Raw genomic sequence first — 10,402 nt, 5'->3', positions numbered from 1 at the left:
TTAGGATGAGATCTTCCTGTGACATTGACAGTAGCTCGTCTTCTGTTATAGTTCTTGTCAAGCTCCCCATCTGCATTTTTGGAAAAGAAATGTCAGTAATAGTACAACTAACATATGTATTTATCTGGATGTGTGTTATTGGTCTTTTCCAAGTAGCATTGTAGTATTTTTTTAGTCTGTATTTTGTATAGTCCAGAGGCTTCTCTCTTTTCAATGTACTTGCTTTGTATTTCTACAGTGCAAATTAAGTGGATTTTTGCAGTGCAAATTTTCCATTGCTTGTGTTTTTACAGTGATACATTGAAAATTCTAGTCATTTTCCACTGTAATTCATGGGCTTTTTCACTATAAATTACTATGTAATTTTTAGGAGATTTACATTGTAATTGTTGTTCTATTACAGTTAATTCGTAGGTAGTTTCAGTGTTAGTTGACAATTTCTGCTAGCACATTACTATGTTAATTTTTAGGGGATTTGCACTGTAATTATTGTTCTATTACAGTTTAATTCATAGGTAGTTTCAGTTTAAGTTGTCAATTTCTGCTTGTGTAAAGAAATGAGTTAAAAATTCTAGGCAATTCCCACTGTAATTCATGTGCAGTTACACTGTATTTCATTCGGTATTTTTATATTACCTGTTTTACCTATTCACTTTAACACTGTATTACTATGCAATTTCTATGGGATTTACATTGTAATTATTGTTCTATTGCACTTTAATTCATAGGTATTTTCACTGTAAATTGACAAGTTCTGCTACTCTAGAGAATTGTGTACTTGCAGTGTCATTCCTGTAACTATCCAAGTTTTGTTTATAGGTAGTGATCAATCATTTGCAGAGTATCTAGTTTTCTAGTCTAATTTCCTGTTAGTTTCTTATTTTGTATTTAGTTTCTCTGATGCCTTTGTTTTCCTTTGTTTTTTACAGGTAAGAAGGTGAAGTGGGTGAAGAATTGAAGTACTATGTAGGAGTAGAAGTGCTGAGATTTCCCCAATTGCCTGCCTGCTGTTCTTATTTCTTGGTCGTCTCCAGGTTCACCCCCCTCTCCAATTTCCAAGTTGATGGGCAGCTGGTAGCTGTGGTCCAAGGAGGTTTGCCGTCCAGGTTTCGTTCGAAGGTTCCAAACAGCTCAGAATTTGCCCGACACGTTTTTTCAGAAAGGAAATATAAAGTGGCTACTAGTGGGTTTTTGTGACATACAGGTGTCTACTGTTTATTTGTCAGTAAATTTGATTGTTGTCGAATTGAAAAACAGTCGAATGCTAAATAGACAGTCCCTGCAAACTTATGTATCAATGTGGTGGCCTTTTGCAATTCACTCAGCAACCATCAAAGATCTGGATGGAACTTGTCATGGTAGATGCCCCCTCCCCTCTCCCCCTCGCGTCGCCCCCGCGGGCGGCCGAGTGGGGCAACCCTAGACGCCGGCCTCCCTCTTCCCCCTCCTGTCTCCTTCCACCACTGCCGCCGGCTAGCACCGCTAGGCAAAGCCTTGCTGGCGCCGGCGGCGGTGGGAAGCTTTCCCCCTTTTTTTGCTTACCCTAGGGTTGGCATAGGACGATCTGGCCGGGCGAGGGTGCCATGCTCGCGGGGGTCCGGCGGTGCGGCAGCTGACGTGGGTGGTGACGGCATGCGCGATGGCACGGGAGGCGGGGCTAAGCGCGTGAGCGGGTTGTGCGGCGGCTTCGCGCGACGGCTCTCTAGCGGATGCAGGCGCTGTCGGGTCTCCCGATCTGGCGTCCTGGCGGGCGGCGAGCCGTGGCGGCCTGGTCCAAGGCGCTACAGGGAGCGACTACTCGCTCTTCGGGCGGGCGGCATGGTGGGCGGCTTTCTCGGGCCGGCGGCATGGATCTAGGCCAGATCTGGCTGGGTGACGCGAGTCCGGCGAGGTGGTGCTGCTCGGGATCCCTCGGGCGGTGATACATCCATTTTGCATCATGCTTTTATATCAATATTTATTGCATTATGGACTGTTATTACGCTTTATATCACAATACTTATGGATATTTTCTCTTATTTTACAAGGTTTAATATAAAGAGGGAGAATGCCGGCAGCTGGAATTCTGGGCTGGAAAAGGAGCAAATATTAGAGACCTATTCTGCACAGCTCCAAAAGTTCTGAAACTCCACGAAAGTCATCTTTGGAACTAATGATAATTATTGAGCGAAAGAAGTACCAGAGGGGGCCCACACCTTGGGCACGAGGGTGGGGGGTGCGCCCACCCTTACAGGGCGCGCCCCCTGCCTCGTGGGCCTCCTATAAGCCGTCCGGTGCCCATATTCTGCTATATGAAGTCTCTTACCCTGGAAAAAATCATAAGAAATCCTACGGGACGAAACTCCGCCGTCACGAGGCGGAACCTTGGTGGAACCAATCTAGGGCTCCGGCGGAGCTGTTCTGCCGGGGAAACATCCCTTCGGGAGGGGGAAATCATCACCATCGTCATCACCAGCGATCCTCTCATCGGGAGGGGGTCAATCTCCATCAACATCTTCACTATCACCATCTCCTCTCAAACCTTAGTTCATCTCTTGTATCCATTCTTTGTACCAAAACCTCAAATTGGTACCTGTGGGTTGCTAGTAGTGTTGATTACTCCTTGTACTTGATGCTAGTTGGTTTATTTGGTGGAAGATCATATGTTCAGATCCTTAATGAATATTAACACCCCTCTGATCATGAACATGAATATGCTTTGTGAGTAGTTATGTTTGTTCCTGAGGACATGGGTGAAGTCTTGCTATTAGTAGTCATGTGAATTTGGTATTCGTTTGATATTTTGATGAGATGTATGTTGTCTCTCCTCTAGTGGTGTTGTGTGAACGTCGACTACATGACACTTCACCATTATTTGGTCCTAGAGAAAGGCATTGGGAAGTAATAAGTAGATGATGGGTTGCTAGAGTGATAGAAGCTTAAACCCTAGTTTATGCGTTGTTTCGTAAGGGGCTGATTTGGATCCATATGTTTCATGCTATGGTTAGGTTTACCTTAATACTTCTTTTGTAGTTGAGGATGCTTGCAATAGGGGTTAATCATAAGTGGGATGCTTGTCCAAGAAAGGGCAGCACCCAAGCACCGGTCCACCCACATATCAAATTATCAAAGTAACGAACGCGAATCATATGAGCGTGATGAAAACTAGCTTGACGATAATTCCCATGTGTCCTCGGGAGCACTTTTCTCATTATAAGAACTTGTCCAGGCTTGTCCTTTGCTACAAAAAGGATTGGGCCACCTTGCTGCACCTTATTTACTTTTATTGCTTGTTACCCATTACAAATTATCTTATCACAAAACTATCTGTTACCTACAATTTCAGTGCTTGCAGAGAATACCTTACTGAAAACCGGTTGTCATTTCCTTCTGCTCCTCGCTGGGTTCGACACTCTTACTTATCGAAAGGACTACGATAGATCCCCTACACTTGTGGGTCATCAAGACTCTTTTCTGGTGCCGTTGCCGGGGAGTGAAGCGCCTTTGGTGAGTGGAACTTGGTAAGGAAACATTTATATAGTGTTCTGAAATTTACTGTCACTTGTTACTATGGAAACTAATCCTTTGAGGGGCTTGTTCGGGGTATCTTCACCCCGACCAGTAGAGCGAAGAGTTGCTCCTCAACCTACTGAACCTACTGAAAATGTTTACTTTGAAATTCCTTCGGGTATGGTAGAGAAACTGCTAGCTAATCCCTTTGCAGGAGATGGAACATTGCATCCTGATTTACACCTTATCTATGTGGATGAAGTTTGTGGATTATTAAAGCTTGGAGGTATGCCCGATGATGTTGTTAAAAAGAAGGTCTTCCCTTTATCTTTGAAGGGAGACGCGTTGATATGGTATAGGCTATGTGGTGATACGGGATCTTGGGAATATAAACGATTGAAATTGGAATTTCACCAGAAGTTTTATCCTATGCATCTTGTTCATCGTGATCGTAATTATATATATAATTTTTGGCCTTGCGAAGGAGAAAGCATCGCTCAAGCTTGGGGGAGGCTTAAGTCAATGTTATATTCATGCCCCAATCATGTGCCCTCAAGAGAAATGATTGTTCAAAAATTTTATGCTCGACTTTCTCTCAATGATCGCACCATGCTTGATACTTCTTGTACTGGTTCTTATATGATGAAGACTATTGAATTCAAGTGGGATTTAATTGATAAGAATTAAACGCAACTCTAAAGATTGGGATTCCGACGATGGTAAGGAGTCAGGTATGACACATAAGTTTGATTGTGTTAAATCTTTTATGGATACCGATGCTTTTCGTGGATTTAGCACTAAATATGGACTTGACTCTGAGATAGTAGCTTCTTTCTATGAATCATTTGCTACTCATGTTGATCTCCCTAAGGAGAAGTGGTTTAAATATAATCCTCCCACTGAAGTAAACCTATTACAGTTGAAGAAAAGACTATCACTTATAATGATCCTATTGTTCCTACTACTTATGTTGAGAAACCACCTTTCCCTGTTAGGATAAAGGATCATGCTAAAGCTTCAACTGTTGTTCATAAGAGTAATACTAGAACATATACACCTCCTTAGCAAATTAAAGTTGAACCTAGTATTTCTATGGTTAAAGATCTCTTGGCCGATAATATTGATGGGCATGTTATTTATTTCTGTGATGAAGCTGCTAACATTGCTAGACCCGATTCTAAGATACATAGACCTGTTGTAGGCATGCCTGTTATTTCTGTTAAAATAGGAGATCATTGTTATCATGGCTTATGTGATATGGGTGCTAGTGCTAGTGCAATACCTTTTTCCTTATATGAAGAAATTATGCATGATATTGCACCTGCTGAGTTAGAAGAGATTGATGTTACAATTAAGCTTGCCAATAGAGATACTATTTCACCATTTGGGATTGTTAGAGATGTTGATGTCTTGTGTGGGAAAGTTAAATATCTTGCTGATTTTCTTGTTCTTGGTTCCCCACAAGATAGTTTTTGTCCCATTATATTTGGTAGACCCATCTTGAATACTGTTAATTCTAAGATTGATTGTGAAAAGGATGTTGTTACAATTGGCTTGGGGGATATGAAACATGAGTTTAATTTTGCTAAATTCCGTAGACAACCCCATGATAAAGAATTGCCTAGAATGGATGAAATTATTGGTCTTGCTTCTATTGTCGTGCCTCGTACAGATCCGCTAGAACAATATTTGCTAGACCATGAAAATGATATGTTTATGAATGAAAGTAGGGAAATAGATGAAGTATTCTTTAAATAGGGTCCTATTTTGAAACACAATTTTCCTGTTAAAATCCTAGGGGATCCCCCTCCACCCAAGGGTGATCCCATGTTTGAGATTAAACCTTTACCTGATACTCTTAAATATGATTATCTTGATGAAAAGAAGATATATCCTGTTATTATTAGTGCTAACCTTTCAGAGCAGGAAGAGGAAAGATTATTGAAAACTTTGAAGAAGCACCGTGTGTTGGAAATATGCCCTAGAGGCAATAATAAAAGGGTTATTATTATATTTCCTTATTCATGATAATTGTCTTTTATTCATGCTATAACTGTATTGTCCGGAAATCGTAATACACGTGTGAATACATAGACCATAACATGTCCCTAGTGAGCCTCTAGTTGACTAGCTCGTTGGTCAACAGATAGTCATGGTTTCCTGACTATGGACATTAGATGTCATTGACAACGGGATCACATCATTAGGAGAATGATGTGATGGACAAGACCCAATCCTAAGCATAGCACAAGATCGTGTAGTTTGTTTTGCTAGAGCTTTTTCAATGTAAAGTATCTCTTCCTTAGACCATGAGATCGTGTAACTCCCGGATACCGTAAGAGTGCTTTGGGTGTACCAAACATCACAACGTAACTGGGTGACTATAAAGGTGCACTACAGGTGTCTCCGAAAGTGTCTGTTGGGTTGACACGGATCGAGACTGGGATTTGTCACTCCGTATGACGGAGAGGTATCACTGGGTCCACTCGGTAGTGCATCATCATGATGAGCTCAAAGTGACCAAGTGTTTGGTCATGGGATCATGCATTACAGTACGAGTAAAGTGACTTGCCGGTAACGAGACTAACGAGGTATTGGGATACCGACGATCGAGTCTCGGGCAAGTAACGTACTGATTGACAAAGGGAATTGCATACGGGGTTGATTGAATCCTCGACATCGTGGTTCATCCGATGACATCATCGAGGAGCATGTGGGAGCCAACATGGGTATCCAGATCCCGCTGTTGGTTATTGACCGGAGAGCCATCTCGGTCATGTCTGCATGTCTCCCGAACCCGTAGGGTCTACACACTTAAGGTTCAGCGACGCTAGGGTTATTAGGAAGACTTGTATGTGATTACCGAAAGTTGTTCGGAGTCCCGGATGGGATCCCGGACGTCACAAGGAGTTCCGGAATGGTCCGGAGGTAAAGATTTATGTATGGGAAGTTGTCATACGGACACCAGAAGGTTTCGGGGGCATATCGGTATTGTACCGGGGCCACCGGAAGGGTTCCGGGGGTCCACCGGGAGGGGCCACCCCTCCCGGGGGGCCACATGGGCTGCGTGGGGCAGGAGCCAGCCCCTGGAGGGCTGGGCGCGCCCCCCCTGGGCCCATGCGCCTAGGGTTGGGGGGGGGGGAACCCTAGAGGGGGCGCCCCCCTTGCTTGGGGGGCAAGTCCCCCCTCCCTGGCTGCCGCCCCCCCTCTAGATCCCATCTAGAGGGACCGGCCCCCCTTGCCCCTTCCCCTATAAATAGAGGGGTGAGGGGAGGGCTAAACACCCAAGTCAAGGCGCAGCCCCTCCCCTCCCCAACACCTCTCCTCCTCCATTGTGTGCTTGGCGAAGCCCTGTCGGAGTACTGCCTCTCCACCATCATCACGCCGTCGTGCTGCTGCTGGAGCCTTCTTCCTCAACCTCTCCTTCCCCCTTGCTGGATCAAGAAGGAGGAGACATCACCCGTACCGTACGTGTGTTGAACGCGGAGGTGCTGTCCGTTCAGCACTTGGTCATCGGTGATCTGAATCACGGCGAGTACGACTCCATCATCACCGTTCCCTCGAACGCTTCCGTACGTGATCTACAAGTGGTATGTAGATGCAAACTCACTCCCTTGACTCGTTGCTTAGATGAACTCATAGATGGATCTTGGTGAAACCGTAGGAAAAATTTTAATTTTCTGCAACGTTCCCCAACAATGGCATCATGAGCCAGGTCTATGCGTAGTTCTCTATTGCACGAGTAGAACACAATTTTGTTGTGGGCGTAGATCTTATCAACTTGCTTGCCGCTACTAGTCTTATCTTGCTTCAGCGGTATTGTGGGATGAAGCGGCCCGGACCAACCTTACACGTACGCTTACGTGAGACCGGTTCCACCGACTGACATGCACTAGTTGCATAAGGTGGCTGGCGGGTGTCTGACTCTCCCACTTTAGTTGGAGCGGATTCGATGAAAAGGGTCCTTATGAAGGGTAAATAGAAGTTGACAAGATCATGTTGTGGTTATTCGTAGGTAAGAAAACGTTCTTGCTAGAACCCAATTGCAGCCACGTAAAAGATGCAACAACAATTAGAGGACGTCTAACTTGTTTTTGCAGCAATTGTCATGTGATGTGATATGGCCAGAAGTTGTGATGAATGATGAATGATATATTGTGATGTATGAAATCATGTTCTTGTAATAGGAATCATGACTTGCATGTCGATGAGTATGACAACCGGCAGGAGCCATAGGAGTTGTCTTTATTTTTGTATGACCTGCGTGTCATTGAAGAACGCCATGTAAATTACTTTACTTTATTGCTAAACGCGTTAGCCATAGAAGTAGAAGTAGTCGTTGGCGTGACAACTTCATGAAGACACAATGATGGAGATCATGATGATGGAGATCATGGTGTCATGCCGGTAACGAAGATGATCATGGAGCCCCAAAGATGGAGATCGAAGGAGCTATATCATATTGGCCATATCATGTCACTACTATATAATTGCATGTGATGTTTATTATGTTTTATGCATCTTGTTTACTTAGAACGACGGTAGTAAATAAGATGATCCCTTATAATAATTTCAAGAAAGTGTTCCCCCTAACTGTGCACCGTTGCTAAAGTTCGTCGTTTCGAAGCACCACGTGATGATCGGGTGTGATAGATCCTTACGTTCACATACAACGGGTGTAAGACAGATTTACACATGCAGAACACTTTTAACTTGACGAGCCTAGCATGTACAGACATGGCCTCGGAACACAAGAGACCGAAAGGTCGAACATGAGTCGTATAGAAGATACGATCAACATGGAGATGTTCACCGATGATGACTAGTCGGTCTCACGTGATGATCGGACACGACCTAGTCGACTCGGAGCGTGTAACACTTAGATGACTAGAGGGATGTCTGATCTGAGTGGGAGTTCATTAAATAATTTGATTAGATGAACTTAATTATCATGAACTTAGTCTAAAACTTTTGCAAAATATGTCTTGTAGATCAAATGGCCAACGCTCATGTCAACATGAACTTCAACGCGTTCCTAGAGAAAACCAAGCTGAAAGATGATGGCAGCAACTATACGGACTGGGTCCGGAACCTGAGGATCATCCTCATAGCTGCCAGGAAACAATATGTCCTAAAAGGATCGCTAGGTGATGCACCCGTCCCAGAGAACCAAGACATTATGAATGCTTGGCAGACTCGCGCTAATGATTACTCCCTCATTCAGTACGGCATGCTTTATAGCTTAGAACCGGGGCTCCAAAAGCGTTTTGAGCCACACGGAGCATATGAGATGTTCGAGGAGCTGAAACTAGTTTTCCAAGCTCATGCCCGGGTCGAGAGATATGAAGTCTACGACAAGTTCTATAGTTGTAAGATGGAGGAAAATAGTTCTGTCAGTGAGCACATACTCAAAATGTCTGGGTTGCACAACCGCCTCTCCCAGCTGGACATTAACCTCCCGGATGAGGCGGTCATTGACAGAATCCTTCAGTCGCTCCCACCAAGCTACAAGAGCTTTGTGATGAACTACAATATGCAGGGGATGGTAAAGACCATTCCTGAAGTATTTTCAATGCTGAAGTCAGCAGAGGTTGAAATCAAGAAAGAACATCAAGTGTTGATGGTCAATAAGACCACTAAGTTCAAGAAGGGCAAGGGCAAGAAGAACTTCAAGAAGGACGGCAAAGATGTTGCCGCGCCCGGTAAGCTAGTTGCCGGGAAGAAGTCAAAGAATGGACCCAAGCCTGAAACTGAGTGCTTTTATTGCAAGGGGAAGGGTCACTGGAAGCGGAACTGCCCCAAATACTTAGCGGATAAGAAGGCCGGCAGCACAAAGGTATATTTGATATACATGTAATTGATGTGTACCTTACCAGTACTCGTAGTAACTCCTGGGTATTTGATACCGGTGTCGTTGCTCACATTTGTAACTCACAGCAGGAGCTGTGGAATAAGCGGAGACTAGCGAAGGACGAGGTGACGATGCGCGTCGGGAATGGTTCGAAGGTCAATGTGATCGCCGTCGGCACGCTACCTCTACATTTACCTACGGGATTAGTTTTAAACCTCAATAATTGTTATTTAGTGCCAAGTTTGAGCATGAACATTGTATCTGGATCTCGTTTAATACGAGATGGCTACTCATTTAAATCCGAGAATAATGGTTGTTCTATTTATATGAGAGATATGTTTTATGGTCATGCCCCAATGGTCAATGGTTTATTCTTAATGAATCTCGAACGTAATGTTACACATATTCATAGCGTGAATACCAAGAGATGTAAAGTTGATAACGATAGTCCCACATACTTGTGGCACTGCCGCCTTGGTCACATTGGTGTCAAGCGCATGAAGAAGCTCCATGCTGATGGACTTTTAGAGTCTCTTGATTATGAATCATTTGACACATGCGAACCATGCCTCATGGGCAAAATTACCAAGACCCCGTTCTCCAGAACAATGGAGCGAGCAACCAACTTGTTGGAAATCATACATACCGATGTGTGCGGTCCAATGAGCGTTGAGGCTCGCGGAGGATATCGTTATGTTCTCACTCTCACTGATGACTTGAGTAGATATGGGTATGTCTATTTGATGAAACACAAGTCTGAGATCTTTGAAAAGTTCAAGGAATTTCAGAATGAAGTAGAGAATCAACGTGACCGAAGGATAAAATTCTTACGATCGGATCGTGGAGGAGAATATTTAAGTCACGAGTTTGGTACACACTTAAGAAAATGCGGAATCGTTTCACAACTCACGCCTCAGCGTAACGGTGTGTCCGAACGTCGTAATCGCACTCTACTGGATATGGTGCGATCTATGATGTCTCTTACCGATTTACCGCTATCATTTTGGGGATACGCTCTAGAGACAGCTACATTCACTTTAAATAGGGCACCGTCTAAATTCG

This window comes from Triticum dicoccoides, chromosome 7B, assembly GCF_002162155.2.
Source record: "Triticum dicoccoides isolate Atlit2015 ecotype Zavitan chromosome 7B, WEW_v2.0, whole genome shotgun sequence".
Lineage (NCBI taxonomy): Eukaryota > Viridiplantae > Streptophyta > Magnoliopsida > Poales > Poaceae > Triticum > Triticum dicoccoides.
The sequence above is the reverse complement of the archived record's forward strand: the minus strand, read 5'-3'. Positions refer to the sequence as shown.